Raw genomic sequence first — 22,928 nt, 5'->3', positions numbered from 1 at the left:
TTGCCACCTTTTCTTGATCTCTTCTGCTTCTTTTAGGTCCTTGCCATCTTTGTTTTTGATCATGCCCATTTTTGCCTGGAATTTACCTCTGATGTTTCTAATTTTCTGGAAGAGGTCTCTTGTCCTTCCTATTCTATTATCTTCTTCCACTTCCGCACATTGCTTGTTTAAAAATAATTCCTTATCTCTTCTGGATAACCTCTGGAATTTTGCATTTAATTGGGCATACCTCCCCCTATCACTGTTGCCTTTTGCTTTCCTTCTTTCTTGGGCTGCTTTCAGTGTCTCAGCAGACAGCCATCTTGCCTTCTTGGTTTTCTTTTTCTTTGGGACGTTTTTTGTTGCCGCCTCCTGAACAATGTCGCGAACTTCTGTCCATAGTTCTTCCGGGACCCTATCTACTAAATCTAGTCCCTTAAATCTATTCTTCACCTCCACTGCATATTCATGAGGAATATTGGTGAGCTCATATCTAACTGATCTGTGGGTCTTCCCTATTCTCTTTAGTCTGATTCTAAATTGTGCAATAATAAGTTCATGATCTAAACTACAATCAGCTCCAGATCTTGTTTTTACCAACTGCATAGATGTCCGCCACCATTGGCTACAAAGGATGTAGTCAATCTGATTTCGGTGTCGATCGTCTGGTGAAGTCCATGTATAAAGTCGTCTTTTAGGTTGTTGGAAGAGAGTGTTTGTGAGTTGTCTTGGCAAAATTCTATCAGCCTATGTCCTGCTTCATTTTGTTCTCCCAGACCATGCTTGCCTGTAATTCCAGGTGTTGTTTGACTACCCACCTTAGCATTCCAGTCTCCTGTAATGAAAATAACATCTTTTTTGGGCGTACTATCCAGTAGGTGCTGCAGATCCTCATAGAACTGATCTACTTCTGCTTCTTCAGCATCTGTGGTTGGGGCGTATATTTGGATCACTGTGATGTTAAATGGCTTACCCTGAATTCAAATTGAGATCATTCTATCATTTTTTGGATTGTATCCAAGCACTGCTTTCGCCACTTTATTATTAATTATGAAGGCTACTCCATTTCTTCTGTGGTCCTCTTGTCCACAGTAGTAGATCTGGTGGTCATTTGATGTGAAGTGGCCCATTCCAGTCCATTTCAGTTCACTGACACCCAAAATGTCTATATTTAATCTTGACATCTCCCCAATAACCACATCCAATTTGCCCTGGCTCATAGATCTTACATTCCAGGTTCCTATGGTGTGCTGATCTTTAGAACATTGAATTCATCATTCACCACCAGCACCATCAGCTGCTAGCCGTCCTTTCAGCTTTGAGCTAGCTGCATCATCACATCTGGTGCTAGTTGAACTTATCCTCTGTTCCTCCTCAGTAGCATTTTGACCATCTTCCCACCTGGGAGTCCCATCTTCCAATGGTATACCAACATATCTCTGGTTGTACTGATCCATTTAGTTTTCATGGCAAGAATACTGGGGTGGGTTGCCGTTTCCTTCCCCAGGGATCGTATTTAGTCTGACCTCTCTGCCATGACCTTCCCATCTTGGGTGTCCCTTCACGGTTTAGCTCATGACGTCACTGAAGTGCTCAAGCTCCAGCACCACGACAAGGTAATGATCTCCTTTGCTGGAGTACATTTAGCATACTTAAGTAAAAATTGAATTAATTTTTAAATGGCAGATTCTATATTATAAGATACATAAACCAAAACTTATACAAAGAATACCGTATTAGTGAGAACTGTAGGGTTTAATATTATTCAGTCTCATACCAAACCTGGGTGGTCTGTCACCTATCAATCTGGCACTGAAACAGAAATAACATAGTCATTTTTCAGAGAAAATTGAATAGGGATAAATGCCAAGTTCTGCACCTAGGAAAAAGAAACCAAAGGCACAGTTACAAGATGAGAGATAATTGGCTCAACAATACTACAAGTGAGAAGGATCTTGGAATTGTTGTAGATCACAAGCTGAATATGAGCCAACAATGTGATGTGGATGCAAAAAAGGCAAATGCTATTTTGGGCCGCATTAATAGAAGTATAGCTTCCAAATCCCAGGAAGTACTAGTTCCCCTCTACTTAGCACAGGTTAGGCCTCATCTGGAGTACTGTGTCCAGTTCTGGGCACCACACTTTCAGAAGGATGCAGACAAACTGGAGAGGGTTCAGAGGAGGGCAACAAAGATGATCAGGGGACGGGAAACAAAGCCCTATGAGGAGAGACTGAAAGAACTGGGCATGTTTAGCCTTGAGAAGAGAAGACTGAGGGGAGATAGGATAGTTCAAGTACTTGAAACATTGTCAGAGAGAGGAAGGCCAGGATCTCTTCTCGACTATCCCAGAGTGCAGGACATGGAATAATGGGCTCAAGTTACAGGAAGCCAGATTCCTGCTGAACATCAGGAAAAACTTCCTGACAGTTAGAGCAATACAACAATGGAACCAATTACCTAGGGAAGTACTGGGTTCTCCCACACTGGCGGCATTCAAGGTGACGCTGGACAGCCACTTGTCAGGGATGCTCTGACTTGGATTCCTGCATTGAGCAGGAGGTTGAACTCGATGGTCTTATAGGCCCCTTCCAAGTTCCAACCCTACTATTCTATGATTCTATGATAGACAGAATATGGTAGGACTAGGACCTCACGAAGATTTCAAAACATCCTGCGTGCCTCTGGAGGTGTCACGTTGCACAGGAATTATTTTATTTTCAAAAGCTTCATCTCACTTCTCTGAGACCATGAGCCTGGCACGAAGCCCATGGAAAGAAAGAAAAACATTACCAGGAATCTTTCCACTGATGTCAGTGAATTTTACATCAAGGCCCTACACGAAGGTCACAATGCAAGAGAAAAGCTGACGTGAGGAGAAATTACTTTATAATAAAATGAGCAATTAATTTAAGAATAGCTGTTACATTTTTAAAGAGAAAAATATGAAGGGGGTTGGTGTTTTTTAAATGGAATATTAAGAGCCATGTTTTGTTGTCATGGGAAGAAAAAAAAAGATACTTCCATCTCTTCTTGAATGCATGTAATTACTCGGTGCCTGGACTTTATATGTATTTCTGCAACTCAATTTGAAATGTGCTGTTTCATATATCCTATCTGAAAACAGTTACTACACTTGCAATTTATGCAGGAAGAAAAATAAGAATAGGATGTGCAAGAGATTGGATCCAAATTTAGTCTTACAGTAGGACCATTGAAATTAATGGGTTTAAGGGCATAATCCTATCTGGATAGGTGGCCGCCTCTAAACTTGGGGGCGACCACCTATCCAAAGCAAGGCAGGAGAAGCACGGGGTGGTGGTGGTGGAATCATTCCCTCCACGCCTTTCCTGCCCTACTTTTTCTGCTAGACAGCCATTTTAGGCTGTCTAGCCAAGGGGGGCGGTGCGTGGGAGAGGACGCTGCTGTACAACACATAGGATGTGTCATACAGGCAAATCTGCTCTCCCTGCCCCGGAATGCCCCCAGCCCCGCCCCTTTTCAGCCGCTCCGCGTTCCTCTTCCGAGTGCGGAGGACGGGGCTTCTCCACACTGCTGCCTCCAAGGCAGCACGAACGATGGAGGAGGTCGGTTTTCTGGGAAATGACCTCAGAGTGCGGGCCCCAAGGTCGGTTCCCAGAAAGCAGCATATCCCATGGCCATCTAGCCACTGTTCAGTGGCCATAGGATTGCTCCCTAAGTTAGTGATTATTAAATCAAGTCCCATTGATCTACTCTAGGGATGTGCTCAGAGTCTACCAATGGTGGCCACAATGTAGCACTTCCAGGGGCAAGTGCAGGAACTGGCTCATAGAAATGGTTGTTTCCAGAAGGAGCAGGTCATACCCCTTCCAGAAATGCGCGTTTCTGCTCATTTTGGTGCTCGCCCCGGATGCGCTACATTGCAGCTGCCAGCGGTAGAGGCCGAACACTTGCTGTCTCTGGTGTTCCTGGGCCACCCGCACAAGGGCAACGTTGGATGCAACCCATTGTATAACTAAATCTGGATCCAGCCCCTGGTCACAAACATGGTGACTAGAATTCCACACACATACAAATCCCAGATTTTAATTAGAAAATATGCTACTACACTAGGTTCAGTAATTAGGCACAATTTGCACAATTTGCAAATATTTCTTTTCAGGGGCAAGGCAAGGAATATGGGAACTAATTGGCCGTGGAAAACAGCAGGTACATGGGGGCAGGAGCTATGCTTTCTAGAAGTCCAGCTCCATAAGGAATTTCCATACATGAGGTTTAAACCCAAGTACATACATTGGCTGCAACATACAGATTTCTCTTTTACACTCTATCCCCATTAATGCCTTTCACATGTGTCAGAAATAGAGATGTGCTCGTTTAACAATGCAGTCCTATACAGCAGGGGTGCAGAACCTCTTTCAGCCTGAGGGCTACATTCCATTTCGAAGAACCCCTCAGTGGTAGGCAGGACCAACCAGCATGTTTTAGCTTAAAGCTTGGTCAGGAATGCTTTAAACTGGATTCTTGCACTAAGCAAGAGGTTGAACTCTGTAGTAATTGTAGTAATTTAGAGACACTTCTTTATAAGAAACATTGGGATGGGAATTTGGAGATGATCCCTAGAGAGTGGGGTAAGGGGTTAGAGCTGGGACTGGCTGAGGGAGTACCAGCAAAGAATTGTTCCTTGTTGTAACTCTATTTAATAAAACCACCATATTATCTCCTTACAATATGGACCCAATCTTATTACATGGTGTCAGTCAAGGCCACAAGGCTTCTGAAGCTGTGTACCTTTCTTCTGCCTGGGCCACCTGAGTGATGTGGGCAAGAAGGGCCCTACCCAAAGGCCTGCAGCCTGGCCTCGATTTAGCAGCAGAACCACCAGCTTCTACAGCACAAAGGTAACTATGGAGCTATTACAACTCCCATCTCGATGGCCTAAGTGGCCCCTTCCAGCTCTATGATTCTTCCTGCCAGTAACTAAGCTTTAGGAGAGGCATTTCAACCATTCCATTCCTGGGCAAGGTGCTGGAGCGTGTGGTGGCTTCTCAGCTCCAGAGATTTCTGGATGAGGCAGATTATCTAGATTCATTTCAGTTTGGCTTCAGACCTGGTTATGGGACAGAGGCTGCTTTGGACACCTTTGTGAACCATCTATGCTGGGAATTGGACAGGGGGAGTGTGTCCCTCTTGGTTCAGCTGGGCCTCATGGTGACTTTCAATATCATTGACCATGGTATCCTTCTGATGTATCTATCTGAGATGGAACTTGGCAGCGTTTTATGGTGGCTCCAGTCCTTCTTGGAGGGGCGATCTCAGAAGGTGGTGCTGGGGAATTCCTTCTCAAAGCCATGGCCATTGGCCTGTAGTGTTGTTGTACAAATTATGTTTAAGTTTGTTCCCTCTAGGAGGGGTATGCCAATATCCCCTTGGAGACACACAGAACTCTGACATCCAGTCCAACGCAGTTTTATTTGGCAGGAGACAAACAGCGCTGTTCGGGTGGATTCTCGCGGCTAAAACCACAAAGGAGAACCGCACCCTAGATGTTTTTGATACAACTTATATACATTCAGTATAATGACCTCATTAGCTATGCGGGGTGGGCCACATAATATTCATGAACTTTATTAAGCATGCGTAGTTGACATGTCTCTATGGCTGACCTGTCCTCGCAAGCTGGGCAGGAAGTGATCTAGCTGGAACTGGTTCTAACCAGCTGCAGGAGTGGCTCAAGGGGCTCCTCTGGCTGTACCTGATATGAAACAGACCGTTACTGTCGGTGTCAAGAAGGCAGTTGATAAGACTATCTTCCTCTGGGACTTTCCACTGTAGGAGGCTGCCTCAGATGGCTGCCAATACTTTAAGATGGTGCCTCTTTGGTTCTATCAGTGTCCCTCAGGGTTCCATCTTATCCCTCATGCTATTTAATGTATGCATGAAACTGCTTGGAGAAGTTGTCCAGGGTTTGGGGTTCAATGCCACCAGTAAACTAACGACACCAACCCTATCTTTCCTTCCCATCTAAATCTAAGAAAGCTGTTCTAGTTCTAAATCATTGTCTGATATTGGTAACAGGCTGGATGTGGGTGAACAAATTGAAGCTTAATTCAGACAAGACAGAGGTGCTCCTGGCTAGTCAAAAGAGAGATCAGGGAATAAGGGCTCAAATTGTGCTGGATGGGGTTACACTCCCCCTGAAGACTCCGGCTCACAGACTCCTGGACTCAGCCCTGAATCTAAAAAGACGTATGAGAAACAGAAGATGAATCATCTCAACCTCTCCACAAGGCACATTTGGTAGTTTCAGAGATTAAGTAAGCTATCCGCTATGGAACAGTCCTTTTCACAGGACAATTTGTTAAGTTTTAATGTAGGGATCTGCACTTCCCCAACTGGTAGGAAGTGCTAAGAGCAGCCACTACACAGTCTGCCTTTTTGTGAGGAGAGTGTATTGTATTAGAGACATACAGCAGGTGGTTTTTCTGGGATATCTGCTTATTTCCACAATATACATATTGAGCATAGGGGACAGGCAAGCACCCGGACAGCTAATGCAAATCTGAAAAGTAGCATCAGTTCCCCCAAAACCAAAGAGCAACCACTTGGAACTCCACAAGGATACTTCTTCCAGCCAGCTGTAGAGAATACAAAGCTGCTTATCTTTTCCTGGCTATATTTCAACTCCCAATAGTTTCTCCAGGCTCCCGTCTTAGCTCAGTAGTCATGAACCACCAATTTTCAGTGGGAAACTTAACCATCAAAGTCCTTTGAGTAAGCATCTTCAGCTTGAGAAATGAGAAACAACCAATTAATTAATTAACCAGCCAACTAACCAACCACAAATGTAAGCAATCCAGAGATTGTCATGGCTTTACTTGACATAGCAGTATTTTATTTATTTATTTATTTTATTACATTTATATCCCACCTTTCTTCCATCATAGAACTCAAGGTGACTACATGTGGTTCCCAGGTGGTCTCCCCTCCAAGCACTGACCAGACCCAAACATGCTTAGCTTCAGCAAGGTGACTGCCTCATGTGCCTTCAGACTCTGCCCCATGGTATGGTAACCTACAGCTAGACTGTCAGTAGTAGTCTGGAGGTCCTATCATCACTTTCTGCTGGTTCATCTCAGTCTGTTTGTCTGACAGTTTGCACATCACATTATGAAGAAGTGCATCTTTAGCCATTTTCTTTGGCTTCAACATTGCTGGATTGGCACTGTTTGGCTGCTGATGCTGCATGACAGTCAGGTTGACTGGTGGGTCAAGGCAAAGGAGATAGCTTGACTGGAACAGAAGGTCTTCAAATGTTCTTGTGTATTGGGGAAGTCTGTCCATTTGTTTGTACTTGTCTTTGAACTAAAGCAATTCAAGCAGTTAAGGCAATGAAAAATGTAATTGCGTCATGTGTTTTTAAAGCTCACATTATAATGAATGAATCGGCTTTCAGGGAAATTACTAGTAACAGATGCCATCCATCCTACTGGCTAAAGATGCACATGTAACTTACCGCTGAAGATTAGTCATGCCTGGCATTTGTGTGCAAGTCATCTTTCCAGGATGGTGTTCAGGTTATATATTGTTGTTACTCTCAGTAGTATTAGTAACAGTCATAATCTTTTCTTTAGAAAACAGCTGGTGCACTCAAATATTTTTAAACCATGAAACACTAAAAAAAAACTTACTAAACAATATAAATTCAACAGTAGCAGTTGTCCCTGTCCCAACACTTAAAAAAACAACTAAAAACCTTGCCTAAACAGTAAAATTGTTTAGCCCCTAAAGCTGGTCAAGGAGGTGGCTTTCTGGCCTTTGGGGGAGGGGGTGCTATAATTGGAGTATGCAAGTGGGCATACACTCCTTCATGGATCACTGCCTTGTTGTGGCGAAGGGGCTTGCATAACTCAGTGAAGCCATAAGCTATGCCGTGCAGGGCCACCCAAGACGGACAGGTCATGGCAGAGAGTTCTGACAAAATGTGGTCCACTGGAGAAGGAAATGGCAACCCACTCCAATATTCTTGCCAAGAAAACCCCATGGAACGTATCACAAGGCTAAAAGAGATGATGCCGGAAGATCAGCCCCTCAGGTCGGAAGGTGTCCAATATACTACTGGGGAAGAGCAGATGGTATTTCCAAGTAGCGCCAGAAAGAGTGAAGCGGCTGGGCCAAAGCCGAAAGGACACTCAGCTGTGGATGTGTCTGGTGGTGAAAAGAAAATCCGATGCTGTAAAGAACAATATTGTTTAGGAACCTGGAATGTCAGATCAATGAATCAAGGTAAGGTGGAGGTGGTCAAACATGAGATGGCAAGATTGAACATCGACATCTTGGGAATCAGCGAACTAAAATGGACAGGCATGGGCGAATTTAATTCAGGTGACCATCATATCTACTATTGTGGGCAAGAATCCCTTAGAAGAAATGGAGTAGCACTTATAGTCAACAAAAGGGTGGGGAAAGCAGTACTGGGGTACAATCTTAAAAATGATAGAATGATCTCAGTACGAATCCAAGGCAAACCATCCAACATCACAGTAATTCAAGTCTATGCCCCAACCACTGATGCCGAAGAAGCTGAGGTTGATCGGTTCTATGAAGACCTACAACACCTTCTAGAACTAACACCAAAAAAAGATGTCCTCTTCATCATAGGGGATTGGAATGCTAAAGTAGGAAGTCAAGAAATCACTAGGATAACAGGCAGACATGGCTTTGGTGTACAAAATGAAGCAGGACAAAGGCTAATAGAGTTTTGCCAAGAGAACACGCTGATCATAGCGAACACTCTTTTCCAACAGCACAAGAGACGACTCTACCCATGGACATCACCAGATGGTCAGTATTGAAATCAGATTGATTATGTCCTTTGCAGCCAAAGATGGAGAAGCTCTATACAGTCAGTCAAAACAAGACCTGGAGCTGACTGTGGCTCAGATCATGAGCTGCTTCTTGCAAAATTTCAGCTTAAATTGAAGAACGTCGGGAAAACCACTAAACCGTTCAGGTATGACCTAAATCATATCCCTTATGAATATACAGTGAAGGTGAGGAATAGATTTCAGGGATTAGACCTGATAGACAGAGTGCCTGAGGAACTATGGACGGAAGTCCGTAACATTGTTCAGGAGGCAGCAACTCAATCCATCCCAAAGAAAAAGAAATGCAAGAAAGCCAAGTGGCTGTCTGAGGAGGCTTTACAAGTAGCTGAGGAAAGAAGGGAAGTGAAAAGCAAGGGAGAAAGGGAAAGATATATCCAACTGAATGCAGAGTTCCAGAGAATAGCAAGGAGAGATAAGAAGGCCTTCTTAAATGAACAATGCAAAGAAATCGAGGAAAACAACAGAATGGGAAAGACTAGAGATCTCTTCAAGAAAATCGGAGATCTCAAGGGAACGTTTTGTGCCAAGATGGGCATGATAAAGGACAAAGAAGGCAGGGACCTAACAGAAGCAGATGAGATTAAGAAGAGGTGGAAAGAATACACAGAAGAACTATACAGGAAAGATCTGAATGTCCCTGATAGCCATGATAGTGCGGTCACTGAACTTGAGCCGGACATCCTAGAGAGTGAAGTCAAGTGGGCCTTAGGAAGCATTACTAACACCAAAGCTAGCGGAGATGACAGTATTCCAGCTGAGCTATTTAAAATCCTAAAAGATGATGCTGTTAAAGTGCTGCATTCAATATGCCAACAAATTTGGAACACTCAACAATGGCCGCAAGACTGGAAAAGGTCAGTTTACATTCCAATTCCAAAGAAGGGCAACGCCAAAGAGTGTTCAAACTACCGCACAATTGCGCTCATTTCACATGCCAGCAAGGTGATGCTCAAAATCCTACAAGCTAGGCTTCAGCAGTATGCGAACCGAGAACTACCGGAAGTACAAGCTGGGTTTAGAAGAGGCAGAGGAACTAGAGATCAAATCGCCAACATTCGCTGCATCATGGAGAAAGCAAGAGAATTCCAGAAAAACGTCTATTTCTGCTTCATTGACTACGCTAAAGACTTTGTGTGGATCACAACAAACTGTGGCAAATTCTTAAAGTGATGGGAGTACCAGACCACCTTACCTGTCTCCTGAGAAACCTGTACGAGGGTCAAGAAGCAACAGTAAGAACCAGACATGGAACAACCGAGTGGTTCAAAATTGGGAAAGGAGTACGACAAGGCTGCATATTGTCACCCTGCTTATTTAACTTATATGCAGAGTACATCATGAGAAACGCCGGGTTGGATGAATCACAGGTTGGAATTAAGATTGCCGGGAGAATTATCAACAACCTCAGATATACAGATGATACCACCCTAATGGCAGAAAGCGAAGAGGATCTCAAGAGCCTCTTGTTGAGGGTGAAAGAGGAGAGTGCAAAAGCTGGTTTGAAACTCAACATTAAAAAAACGAAGATCATGGCATCTGGCCCTATATGCTCCTGGCATATAGAAGGGGAAGAAATGGAAGCAGTGACAGATTTTACTTTCTTGGGCTCCAAGATCACTGCAGACGGTGACTGTAGCCATGAAATTAAAAGACGCTTGCTCCTTGGGAGGAAAGCTATGGCAAACCTAGACAGCATAGTCAGAAGCAGAGACATCACCTTGCTGACAAAGGTCCGTCTAATCAAAGCTATGGTTTTCCCAGTAGTAATGTATGGTGTGAGAGCTGGACTATAAGGAAGGCTGAGCGCCGAAGAATTGATGCTTTCGAACTGTGGTGCTGGAGAAGACTCTTACGAGTTCCCTGGACTGCAAGGAAGTCAAATCAGTCAATCCTAAAGGAAATCAACCCTGAGTGCTCATTGGAAGGACAGATACTGAAGCTGAAGCTCAAATATTTTGGCCAACCAATGCGAAGAGAAAACTCTCTGGAAAAGACCCTGATGCTGGGAAAGACTGAAGGCAAAAGGAGAAGGGGACGGCAGAGGATGAGATGGCTAGATAGCATCACCGATGCAATGAATATGAACCTGAGCACGCTCCGGGAGAGAGCGCAGGACAGGAAGGCCTGGCGTGCTATGGTCCATGGGGTCACGAAGTGTCGGACACGACTGAACGACTGAACAACAACAAGTGGGCATGCACACACACAACATTGGTGCAACATGCCTGGGTTCAAGAGAGAGGACTGTGAGTCTAAATCAGGAGTGGGCAACTTGCAACTCTCCAGATGTTGTTGGACTACAACTCCCATGATCCCTCACCATTGGCTATGCTGGCTGGGGCTGAAAGGAGTTCCAGTCCACCAACATCTTGAGGCCCACAAGTTGCCCATCCCTGGCCTAGATCATGAAGTGACCATCCTGAAAAATGGGGGTGGGCAACCAGTGATGTTATGGGGCCAAGATTTGCAGGAACATAACGTTGGCACTTTTTGATTAGCAGGAACCCTAACGTCATCTGCCACCCCCTCAGGATTCCCCGTTCCTTCTGAGCTTAGCTGCAATCCTCACAGCAGCTAGGGGGAAATGAATTTTCTGAGCAACACTATATTGTTCCCTATTGTAAAGCAAAGTATTTTGGGGTGGCTTGGTCTTCAATGGGCAATTAAGAGCCATTAGCTCTACAAAAGACCCTCTTCTGGTGGAGATGAAAACTGGTAGAACTGGTTTGCTGAAATGGATTAATGGCATTGCCTGAATTTTGGGACCCTACTTGGGGTCGTGGCTATGGGGAATGTCATGATGAGTGCCTGTACTTCAAAATTTACCAGTACACCACTGAGGAAAATCAAAATGAATATGTGGTTAGAGCACCTTTCTTATGAAAACAACAACTTGGCAGGGGGAACATGATAGAGGTTTATAAAAAGGTAGTGTTGGTAGTGATTTTTTTTTTCTCCACTTCCCATAACAGTAGAAGTTGCCATCATCCACTGAAAATGACTGGCTAGATTTAGAACAGACAAAAGAAAGTACTACTTCATACAGCAGACAATTCATTAATTGCCAAGGATATGGTGATTTTTGTTTAGGAACCTGGAATGTCAGATCAATGAATCAAGGTAAGGTGGAGGTGGTCAAACATGAGATGGCAAGATTGAACATCGACATCTTGGGAATCAGCGAACTAAAATGGACAGGCATGGGCGAATTTAATTCAGGTGACCATCATATCTACTATTGTGGGCAAGAATCCCTTAGAAGAAATGGAGTAGCACTCATAGTCAACAAAAGGGTGGGAAAAGCAGTACTGGGGTACAATCGTAAAAATGATAGAATGATCTCAGTACGAATCCAAGGCAAACCATTCAACATCACAGTAATTCAAGTCTATGCCTCAACCACTGAGGCCGGAGACGCTGAGGTTGATCGGTTCTATGAAGACCTACAACACCTTCTAGAACTAACACCAAAAAAAGATGTCCTCTTCATCATAGGGGATTGGAATGCTAAAGTAGGAAGTCAAGAAATCACCGGGATAACAGGCAGGCATGGCCTTGGTGTACAAAATGAAGCAGGACAAAAGCTAATAGAGTTTTGCCAAGAGAACATGCTGATCATAGCAAACACTCTTTTCCAACAGCACAAGAGGTGACTCTACACATGGATGTCACCAGATGGTCAATATCGAAATCAGATTGATTATGTCCTTTGCAGCCAAAGATGGAGAAGCTCCATACAGTCAGTAAAAACAAGACCTGGAGCTGACTGTGGCTCAGATCATGAGCTGCTTCTTGCAACATTTCGGCTTAAATTGAAGAACGTCGGGAAAACCACTAAACCATTCAGGTATGACCTAAATCATATCCCTGATGAATATACAGTGGAGGTGAGGAATAGATTTCAGGGATTAGACCTGATAGACAGAGTGCCTGAGGAACTATGGACGGAGGTCCGTAACATTGTTCAGGAGGCAGCAACTCAATCCATCCCAAAGAAAAAGAAATGCAAGAAAGCCAAGTGGCTGTCTGATGAGGCTTTACAAGTAGCTCACGAAAGAAGGGAAGCAAAAAGCAAGGGAGAAAGGGGAAGATATACCCAACTGAATGCAGAGTTCCAGAGAATAGCAAGGAGAGACAAGAAGGCCTTCTTAAATGAACAATGCAAAGAAATCGAGGAAAACAACAGAATGGGGAAGACTAGAGATCTCTTCAAGAAAATTGGAGATCTCAAGGGAACGTTTTGTGCCAAGACGGGCATGATAAAGGACAAAGAAGGCAGGGACCTAACAGAAGCAGATGAGATTAAGAAGAGGTGGCAAGAATACACAGAGGAACTATACAGGAAAGATCTGAATGTCCCTGATAGCCATAATAGTGCGGTCACTGAACTTGAGCCGGACATCCTAGAGAGTGAAGTCAAGTGGGCCTTAGGAAGCATTAGTAACAACAAAGCTACCGGAGATGACAGTATTCCAGCCGAGCTATTTAAAATCCTAAAAGATGATGCTGTTAAAGTGCTGCATTCAATATGCCAACAAATTTGGAACACTCAACAGTGGCCACAAGACTGGAAAAGGTCAGTTTACATTCCAATTCCAAAGAAGGGCAATGCCAAAGAGTGTTCAAACTACCGCACAATTGCGCTCATTTCACATGCCAGCAAGGTGATGCTCAAAATCCTACAAGCTAGGCTTCAGCAGTATGCGAACCGAGAACTACCGGAAGTACAAGCTGGGTTTCGAAGAGGCAGAGGAACTAGAGATCAAATCGCCAACATTCGCTGCATCATGGAGAAAGCAAGAGAATTCCAGAAAAACGTCTATTGCTGCTTCATTGACTACGCTAAAGCCTTTGATTGTGTGGATCACAACAAACTGTGGCAAATTCTTAAAGTGATGGGAGTACCAGACCACCTTACCTGTCTCCTGAGAAACCTGTACGAGGGTCAAGAAGCAACAGTAAGAACCAGACATGGAACAACCGAGTGGTTCAAAATTGGGAAAGGAGTACGACAAGGCTGCATATTGTCACCCTGCTTATTTAACTTATATGCAGAGTACATCATGAGAAATGCCGGGTTGGATGAATCAGAGGTCGGAATTAAGATTGCTGGGAGAATTATCAACTACCTCCGATATGCAGACGATACCACCCTAATGGCAGAAAGCGAAGAGGATCTCAAGAGCCTCTTGTTGAGGGTGAAAGAGGAGAGTGCAAAAGCTGGTTTGAAACTCAACATTAACAAAACGAAGATCATGGCATCTGGCCCCATCACTTCCTGGCATATAGAAGGGGAAGAAATGGAAGCAGTGACAGATTTTACTTTCTTGGGCTCCAAGATCACCACAGACGGTGACTGTAGCCATGAAATTAAAAGACGCTTGCTCCTTGGGAGGAAAGCTATGGCCAACCTAGACAGCATAGTAAGAAGCAGAGACATCACCTTGCCGACAAAGGTCCGTCTAATCAAAGCTATGGTTTTCCCAGTAGTAATGTATGGCTGTGAGAGCTGGACTATAAGGAAGGCTGAGCGCCGAAGAATTGATGCTTTCGAACTGTGGTGCTGGAGAAGACTCTTACGAGTCCCCTGGACTGCAAGGAGGTCAAATCAGTCCATCCTAAAGGAAATCAACCCTGAGTGCTCATTGGAAGGACAGATAATGAAGCTGAAGCTCAAATATTTTGGCCACCTAATGTGAAGAGAAAACTCCCTGGAAAAGTCCCTGATGCTGGGAAAGACTGAAGGCAAAAGGAGAAGGGGACGGCAGAGGATGAGATGGCTAGATAGCATCACGGATGCAATGAATATGAACTTGAGCACGCTCCGGGAGAGAGCACAGGACAGGAAGGCCTGGCGTGCTATGGTCCATGGGGTCACGAAGAGTCGGACACGACTGAACGACTGAACAACAACAACAATATGGTGATTTCCACTACATTAGATAGCGTTAAAAAGGGAATTCGATGAATTCATGAAGGATATGTCCATCAAGAGCTATTAGCCATGACAGCTAAATCTATGCTTTTATTTATAGAACGGTCTACATCTAAGAAATTCCCAAATGGCAAACAACCATCACAAAATACAAAGGATAAAAGTGCTTAAAATATTAGCAATTATACCCATAAAACCATGGCTGGACATTCCAACAGGGAAAGCTTGTTTAAATAAAAGCATCTGCAGCAAACACCAAAAATAGAACAATGTTGAGGCATGCCAAACAGTGGGTAAGAAAGTCCTCAGAGAGGAAGTAATACACTAACAGCTGGATTCTAAGTGGTGTCTAACTGGACCTTAGGCCCATGTGAAACCACCAGGAGCACCTCAGCCAAAGATGACCGGCAGGCATCTTGCCGCCTCAAGCGAGCCACTGCCACTGCCCTGCTTCTTCTCTTCTTGCAGTGGCCTCGGCTTCCTGCCCTCCCACCCAACTTGGCTGCCCGGCCCCCTGGTCCCAGCCACTCACACACCCTCCCGCTTGCTCACTCGCTCACTCTTGCACATGCATCTCACGACTGCCTTGTGCCCCAGCCGCAGGGTGCCTGGGAGAGATCAACTAAACTCTTGCGAGAGGGTGGGGACCTCTCGAGAAAGTTTGGCCGGCCTCTCCCAGGAGCCCCGTGGCTGGCATCCAAGCTGGGCGTGAGAGTGAGCGGGCAAGGAAGCGGCCAGCTGGCCATGCAAGCAGGGTGGGTGGGCCGCGGCAGCAGCACAGAGTCGCTACCGCCAGAAGCAGCAGCAGCAGAGTAGGCGGGCCGTGGGCTGGGCAGGGAGGTGTGGTGGTTTGGCCGGCCAGCAGGCAAGCAGGAGCAAGCCAGCGGCTGGGCAAGGAGAGGGGAGAGCCAGCTCCTGCCTGCTCAGCCACTCGCTCGCCAGGCAGCTGGCAGCAACAAGAAGAGGCGAGCAATTCGCCACTCTTTCTGTTCTACCTCCTGATGTGCCTGCATTGGGCTGCCTCATTATAGGGCCAGCCCTGAGAACCCTGAGAACCGGGCAGGTTGATAAAGGAGAAAGAACTCTCAGACATCCTGGTGGTTCCTGCTTGTATAGGGCTGGATGCCAGTTGCTGGGAAACAGTGGGAGAGGCTGTTGCCTTCAGGGCATGCCCTGCTGGAACATTGCCTCAAAGTATCTGACTGATGATTGTGGATACTGGACTAGAGGGGCCTTTTGTCTGATCCATCAGAACACCTACACTTTGTTCCTACACTTCTAATTTAGCACACAAGCATTAAAATCTAGGAGTACGGGAAGCATTCCTGCTTTCGAAGGATACTGCAGCCCCAGTCATGTTTCATACGTGTCTGACCATGCGACCCTAGTATTACATGATATTCTATTACATTAGCACATTAATCTTAAAGCTGTTGCATGCTTCCAAACATCAGCTCATATCATCAAAATGAGCTACCAGAGCACACTGTTGGGTATTCATAATGTGGTAGTACTCACAGGGTGCTTATCCGGTGGAAACATCCAATGCAAAAGTTCTAAGAAGATTAATGTGTGTTTGTGTGTATGTACATGGGGTGCTTGGCCACTTTGTAATGAAATGTAGTATATAGTCAGGCAAAGCTATGCAGGGATTTGATTTATTAGTCCTGCTGTTATTGCTGTACTGTTTACATGGACCAACAGCAGCGGTGGAGTGGTAAATTTTGTTTTGCAGGAACTCAACATGACTGTGTGTGTGTTTGTATAAGCACAGCATACTACCCACGTGATTAGGATCAGCATGGCTGCAATCCTATGTATCCTATGAAGCTAAGCCCCATTGAACCCAGTAGTGCTTATTTCAGATTGCATAGGTTCAACTTGTAGAACCCATTGAGTTTTAGCAAAAGATCTTCAGTCAGCTGAAATGCAACATTTAGCTTGTAATCAGCAACACAAGCAATCCTGCAAAGAAGCATTACCATTTAAACTGTTAGAATGAAGTAGGAACCTCAAAGAAAAAGAAGCATCCATCTTATTTTTTTCCCTCATACTTCAACTTCTTCTATGCTAATCTGTCATAAGCGACAGTAAAACTTGAAAGCCTTGTTATCACCTCATTCACTGGGCAGAGCATGGGGGTGGGGGTGGGGCCTATCAATTATCCAGCAGATGATGGAAGCACTCCTGCTCTGGACAAAAAGAAAAGGAAAAAGTCCCGGCGCTGCACTTTCCTGCATTCCCCCTCCACTACACTGCTGGCCTATCTTCACAAAAGGAGTAGGTGTGGCAGTCCCTTCCTACAGCTGTACTCCTTAGGAATCAGCAAATTCTCCTTGAACGCAGCAAAACTGACTTCTGAGTAAATATGACTAGGACTGACCATTTCCATTTCCAAGCTTCCCTCTATTGTTTTGACTGAAATCAGCAGCCAGCTTTTCCTGGGAATGGAAAATTCCATTTGCAGGAACAAGTAGAACATGCAGAAAGCCTAACAGGGTAGTTTGTTCCCACTGAATTTTTGATTGAGAACTTATCTTCGGCATGGTTCCCCATCCCACCCACCAATTTCTCACAGTTTCCGCTACTAAAGAAATATACTCAATCTGCAACAGGCTAGAAGAGTACAGATGAAAGATGGATTGATGGAGTCTTCTGCTTCCAAAATTATCTTGCTTAGGAGCACTTCATCCTCCACATGCTTGCTATGCTCAGTCTGGTTCTGATGACATCCCTGATAAGGCCTTGTTTTTCTGCTTCCTCAGCTCAGCAAAATATGGGCAAAGGTCAATGACAAATTTGGAGCACAACCGAACAACTAAAGCTGAGTCTCCCTCCCTCCCTCCCTCCCTCCCTCCCTCCCTCTCTCTCTCTCTCTCTCTCTCACACACACACACACACACACACAATAGATAGAGATACACACACGCACACACACACACACAATTTCTCACCACATCTGGATGATTTCTTCAGATTAAACATTTTTATTTAAATGTTGTTTGTGTATATTGTAGGGATGTTGGAGAATTCCGCCATGGAATTCCTCCTGGAGTCCGTGGTGGAATGGACTACCCCCCCGCCACCCCCCGAAATCTCCCCCGGAACAGACCTACCTGGCGGTGGCGGTGGCAGCAGTGGCGGCTCCAGCAGCAGCTCCAGGTGATCTTCCAGCCACTGCCGGGCTGCTGCGGCCACCATTTGCGTCCCTGCCAACCCGTGATAGGCTACATAGATACTTACTTAGCCTATCACGGCTTGGCAGGGACACAAATGGCAGCTGGCATAGTGGCTGCCATTTGCAGCTGCAGCCCGGCTGGGGCCGGCCCCAGCCGGTGGCTCCGCAGCCTTGCCGCAGAGCGGAGCCGGCCAGGGAGGATTCCGGGGGAGAGGGACGAATCGCCTCCCCGCTCCCACGGACCCCAGCGGATGGAGGTAAGTGGGGTTTCATACACCCCTAGTGTATTGTCTGTGTGCTTTTATGTAAACAGCTTTTATACTCTATATATTGTATTTTAATGTTTTAACTTCTGCAATCTGCCCAGAGAGCTTTGGCTACTGGGCGGTATAGAAATGTAATAAATAAACACATTAATAATAACAACAACAGAAATGTGGGAAGGCATGGTGGGATATCTTCACAGGTTACCCCAGATTTTAAAACAGAGTGCACATGACATGGTGGTGAAGCTGCATTAATCAGGGCTGGCCCAAGGCATTTTGCTGCCTGAGGTGAAGGAGAAGATGGTGCCTCTCATTCCTTGTACAGAAACCAGCCAGACTGACTGTTGAATATTATCTCAATACTGGAAATCGGACAGTATCCTCCAACACACTTGAGGGCAGCAAGCTAACTTAGGGGCTGTAGGGCAGACTGCATGGCACACACAGCTCTGTCCTCCAAAACCTTGCCACCATTTCGTGCCCCTCAGCATCTGCCACCTGGGGTGGCTGCCTCACTCTGCCTAATGGTAGTGCCTGTCATGGCATTAATGCAAACCCCACAGCAAACATTGTTGTTCAGCTGTATTAATACAAACCCCACTCAAGCACTGTGGTCACATGACTGAACCCATTTTATGTAAAACAAGTCCTGTGATAATAAATGTAAGTCTGTCAATCATTTGTAAAATTTGTCTCTACAGCCAGTGAGAAAAAACAGGAATTTTCTTACCGTAAATCCCCTGATCTGGGAAGAATAAGGAGGGCATTCAAAGATCCTTCGGGATGCCCCAAAGTTGCAAGGTGGCAGGGCCAGCTTGCAACTTTGATTCCTCTCCTGTGGGAGGAACTCCCAACTTGCCAGACTGGAACTGGCAAAAGCTGGGAATACCTCCAAAACAAACAAACTAAACACATAATAATAGCGAGCAAACTCTTCAGTCGAACTAGCTGAAGGATAAAAAACTGAATAAAGAAAACATAGGTACAAGTAAGGAAAACCTAACTACCAGCTCCTTAGGGGGACAAGACACTTACATCTGAATGACCTTCCACATGCTGTCTCGACCACTGCCCTTCATGGCTTATTCAAGCTAGCCACGGGGGCTGACTGGATGGATCAGGGGAGTGATGAACACATCATTGCATGATGGTGTGGTCCCTACTGCCTTGAAGAAGGCAGTGGTGCAACCGCTCCTGAAAGACAACCCTCCCTGGATCCAGAGATTTATTCTAACTATTGTCTGGTCGCAAACACCCAGTTCCTTAGTAAAGTGCTCAAGAGAGGTGGCATCTCAGCTGCAGGCACTCTTGAATGAAAGTGATTATCAGGATCCATTCTAGTCTGGATTCAGGCCCGGTTTTGGGACAAAATCAGCCTCGGTCACCCTGATGAATGACCTTCTTTGGGAGAGGGGGAGCGCAACCCAGTTACTTCTTCTTGATCTCTCAGCGGCTTTTGATACCATTGACCATGGCATCCTCTTGGACTGCCTCCGTGAGTTGAGAGTTGGAGACACTGTTCTCAAGTGGTTCGACTCATACTTGCAGGGTCAATTCCAGGGAATAGCATTGGGTGACTGCACCTCAGCCCCATGGCAGCTGAACTTTGGGTGTCCCCAGTGTTATTTAATATCTATATCAAACCATTGGGACTGGTCATCAAGAGATTCGGGGCAAGGTGTCACCAATATGCTGATGACACCCAGCTCTGTTTGTCTGTGACATCTGAATTGGGAGAGGCTGTGTACACTCTGAAGTGGTGCTTGAATCCAGTTATCATGAGATGACCCAGGTTCTAATGCTCTGAGGAAGAAAAATGTCTCCCTATCCACTTCACCACACCATGCGTAATTTTGTATAATTCTGCATAATCTTATACACGTGCTGACTGCCACACTGACTTTAGTGCCTGGGTACAATATTGCATGCAGAAGTGCCCACCCAGAACAGGCAAACAACCCAGTTACTGGACCTGGAAACTGCCATCCCATACGTTCTCTGTCTTAACAGGATTCAGCTTCAATTTATTAGCCCTCATCCAAGCCATAAGTGCATCTGTGACAAGATCTATTTCTTTTGCTCTCTTTTTTAGTAGAAGCTAAGGCTTCCTTTTCATCCCTAGTCTCTACCAGGACTGTCTCTAGAACTACCCCAAAGTGCTTAGATTCCACAAAGGCCTTGCTCACCAGATGGGATTACAACCCAGGCAGGAACCACCTCCCAACAATGGAACTGGACATCCCTTCTAGCCACAGCGTTAGCCGCCATAGCTCTAGCATTTAGATGGATGGTGTCCAAAGGTGAGTCAGCCAGAAGAGCTGCTGACAAGGACATTTTGTGCAAACCATCCTTGAGAGTCTTGGGGTCTGCAGCCACCAGCTTTTCTACTCATATAAAACTGGCCTGGGCCAAAACTGCTTTCCCCCTCCACTGTCCCCTCTCCACCTACATGAGGAAAACCTTATTTAAGAAAATTTAAGGTGGGGACAGGGGAAACAAGTAGACTATATAAACATTTAAAAGCTGCAAGTGCTAATTGGGCTGAAGAGAGCCCACGCAGACCCTGCTTCTTAATCATGAGGCAGAGCCAGTCTGGGAAGTTGGGGGCTCCTCCCACAGCAATTGCAAGCCAGCCCTGCCTCCTGCTGAGGGGAGGAGGAACCTGGAGGATCTTCAAATGCCCTCCTTACTCTGCCAGACAAAGAAAAATATCCAGCTTCACCTGTACTGCCACTGTGTCCTAAAATATAATTACGTCCTGTCATCAGGCAGTGCAGACCACGTGATGATGTAATTCGGATCTATCACTGGCAGACAAATAAGATAAAAAATGGCCTGATCTTTCTTTCTTTCTCTTTTAATTTAATGTAACTGGCACCATGTTGGCTATTTATGGGATAACTAATTAAAATATTCTTCTTGTTTTCAATAGTTGCCCTAGCTAATTTCCATTACAAATAATTTATCCAAAGCTTTGAAGAGGAAAACATTGCATTGGTAATGTTATTTGTTTTCCCAGGAATAGCAAAGCATCTACATTACTGCTGATACAACAAATAAGTATAGACTTCTCTCTCCAGTGAGGAAAAAGAAAAGTGTTTAAAAGTGGCCTCTCTTGAACAATTTGATTTCACTGCTTACCAGACAAGGACAATAAAGATGATCAAGGGACTAGAAACTAAGTTCTATGAGGAAGGACTGAAGGAACTGTGTATGTTTAGCCTTGAGAATAGAAGACTGAGCAGGGACATTATAGCGCTTTTCATGGACCTAAAGGATTGTCACACAGAAGAGGGCCAAAACCTGTTCTCTGTCATCCAAGACACGAAATGACAGGCTTAAGAAATGACAAGAAGAAAGATTTTGTTTGAACAACAGGGAAAACTTCATAACAGCCAGAGCAGTCAGACAATGGAACCAACTGCCTAGGGAGGTGGTGGGCTCCCCATCACTGGAGGCGTTCTGATGGAGACTGCACAGCCATCTGTCAGGGATGTTTTAAACTGGATTTCTGCATTGAGCAGGGGTTGGATTCGATGACCTGTCCCCTTCCAACCCTATGATTCTATGAAGATTTCTAGACAAGCCTCTGGACTTGGGAGGAAAATACCTGTTGCAGATTTGACATGCCCCACGAGCAAAGGAGGAAAAGGTGGAATATAAACGTAACAAACAAACAAAGTCTATGTAAGCATGAATACTATACATTGTATAGGGTTAGGCTACCCTAATTCTTGTATCAGACACTCATGACGCTCCTAATGCAAACAGTGTGACGTTGCTTTGTCAACAGTTATTTAAGATGCTCAAGATTATGGAATGGCCATTTAATTAAAAAATACACAACCCATTTCTCTCTCTCTCTCTCTCTCTCACACACACGCACACACACACAAGAGGACCAAAGGAAAAGAGTATAATGCAAGAAAGGTTTTTCATTTTGCCAGCAGAAATTAAACTGACAGTGGATTAAACAACCTAGAGCTTTTTATGTTTGTATCTCAGGAAAATAGATGTAAGAGATGGCAAACAAAAGATGATTGTTTACATTAGATTTAACTAGCTAATAAGATGCATAGACATGAAGTGTTTATCTTCTGCCTATTAGTACCATCAACTGAAACATCTTATTGCTGTGGTCCTAAATGAAAGTACTGGTAAATCCTATTTGTTTCAATGATTTCACTATTTTTAATTTAACAGTATATTTGTACTCACCAGCCTTAGCCATTCACGTTATGATATTTAAAAGCTTAAAGTGTAGCTTAAAGAGAGCCAGTGTGGTGTAGTGGTTAGAGTACTGGACTGGGACTTGGGAGATCTGGGTTCTAGTCCCCACTCGGCCATGAAGCTCACTGGGTGACTTTGGGCCAGTCACTGACTCTCAGCCGAACCTACCTCACAGTCTTGTTCTGAGGATAAAATGGAGAGGAGGGGGACCATGTAAGCCACCTTAGGTTCTTTGCAAGAGGAAAAGAGGTGGGATAGAAATGTAATAAAAAGATCTCCATTGATGGTGTTGTGGGTTAGAGTGTTGAGACTGGATGTGGGAGAGCAAAGACAAGTCTCTTTCTGTCAGCCTAACTTGCCTCACAGGGTTGTTTAGAATATACAGTGGGATAATCCTTGAATATATCATGCTGAGGTCCATACTGAATGAGTGGGTTACCATGATAAAATGTCACAAATATCTTCAGTGT

General features: G+C 44.9%; 1 long non-coding RNA gene across 2 annotated transcripts in view; it reads right to left on the bottom strand.

Moving 5' to 3' along the window:
* LOC146349584 (uncharacterized) overlaps window positions 1–19,072 on the bottom strand; it is a 65,391-nt gene extending 46,319 nt beyond the window's left edge. For both annotated transcript variants that reach the window (XR_014788812.1, XR_014788813.1), the window contains exon 1: window positions 18,959–19,072. This is a non-coding gene — a long non-coding RNA (uncharacterized LOC146349584). The remainder of the gene's footprint in view (window positions 1–18,958) is intronic.
* Between the last annotated feature and the right edge of the window lie 3,856 nt (window positions 19,073–22,928).

The sequence above is a fragment of the Heloderma suspectum genome, chromosome 3 (assembly GCF_057233095.1).
Source record: "Heloderma suspectum isolate Gila_16-S chromosome 3, 16-S_ref, whole genome shotgun sequence".
Taxonomy (NCBI): Eukaryota; Metazoa; Chordata; class Lepidosauria; order Squamata; family Helodermatidae; genus Heloderma; species Heloderma suspectum.
This window is presented reverse-complemented; position numbering and strand designations above follow the sequence as displayed.